This window comes from Monodon monoceros, unplaced genomic scaffold, assembly GCF_005190385.1.
Source record: "Monodon monoceros isolate NGI ecotype Baffin Bay Population unplaced genomic scaffold, NGI_Narwhal_1 Super_Scaffold_3, whole genome shotgun sequence".
Taxonomy (NCBI): Eukaryota; Metazoa; Chordata; class Mammalia; order Artiodactyla; family Monodontidae; genus Monodon; species Monodon monoceros.
The window spans coordinates 23,583,933-23,585,437 of NW_021703780.1; the positions used below are offsets into that span (position 1 = coordinate 23,583,933).

At 41.6% G+C, this 1,505-nt stretch overlaps 1 protein-coding gene across 1 annotated transcript in view; it reads right to left on the reverse strand.

The window, feature by feature from the left end:
* Window positions 1-1,505, reverse strand: part of DHX16 (DEAH-box helicase 16) — a 10,024-nt gene that overhangs the window by 4,161 nt on the left and 4,358 nt on the right. The window lies entirely within an intron of this gene.

A 1,505-nucleotide genomic window follows, 5' to 3' on the forward strand; every position in this document is an offset into this window, starting at 1 on the left:
TTGTATACATTAGTTTTATTTTTTAGATTCCACATATAAATGATAACAGAGTATTTGCCTTTCTCTGTCTGACTTATTTCACTAGGCATGATACTCTCTAGGTCCATCCACGTTGTTGCAAATGGCAAAATTTCATTCTTTTTTATGGCCGAGTAACATTCCATTGTGTGTGTGTATACATATATATATATATATATATATATATATATACCACATCTTTATCCTTTCATCTATTGATGGACACTTAGGTTGCTTCCACATCTTGACTATTGTAAATAATGCTGCTCTGAACATGGAGGTACGTGTATCTTTTCAAATTAGTGTTTTTGTTTTCTTCGGATATATACCCAGGGGTGGAATTGCTGGATTATATGGTAGTTCTAGTTTCAGTTTTTTGAGGAACCTGCATACTGTTTTCCACAGTGGCTGCACCAATTTACATTCCCACCAACAGTGTACAAGAGTTCCCTTAATAAATATTCTTAAATTCATCTCCTCTGAGGAGCTACCCCTCACCCCCAGAGGTGTCTGTTTATACAGCTGTGTCTCTTCAGAGGCCTCTACATTTCCTCTTCAAAGAGGAAGGTGGGGGATACTCAACTGTGGCTCAGGGTGACCTGCCATTGAGTCAGGAATAACTGTGCAGTTGATGGATGGCAAAGCCCTGGCTCTTACCCTTTATAAGTAACATAAGAGTGAGTCATGCCTACTGCCCCACCTGGAATACTGCTGCATTGCTAATCACAGGCTAGAATGGGGGACAGAGGTAATGGGAAGGAGGCAGAATGGGCAGAGGAGAGGGAGACAGATATTTGGAAGTGGGTGCTTCTGAGAAAGGGAAGCAGGGATAGAGGGATGGAGCCAGGGCCTTGGGGTCAGAGAATGAAAATTGAAAACTCTCAGCTACACCTGGCATTTAGTAGATGCTCAATAACTATTTATTGACTTGAGGTGCGTTTGAGATAGAGGGGAAACATGGGGTAGCAAAAAGAGTATATTATCATCTAGTGGCATTAGAGGAAAGTGGGTTTAAATTCCAGCGCTGGTACTTATCAACTATGAGGTATTGGGCCAGCTACTTAACTTCTCTGAAAATGTTTCCTTAATTGAAATATGGGCCCACTGGCCTCAAGGTTGTTGTAAGGATTAAGAATATGAATAGGCACAAAGTGCTGTATTTTCCCTAGTGGCCATTATTATAGTTATGGGAAGAGGGGCTGCTTTGGAGCAGATGTGGGCAGTAGTGAACTAACCCAGGAGTAGGAGACCAGGATGATAAAATAGCCTCCAAGTGCTAATATCATCAGGGGATACAATTTCTCTTTCTCTTTTCATCCTCCCTTCTCTCCCTCTCCATTTCAGGTAGGTTTTGTGGCTTTTTCTTTTCTCCAGAGAAGCAGAGACTTCTGCATTCCTAGTTCTTGTTCAGCCAATGAGAATGACTGTAAACAACTTTCCCCTGGCCCCCATATACACACACATTCTAGCCAGAACAATTCTTGCCA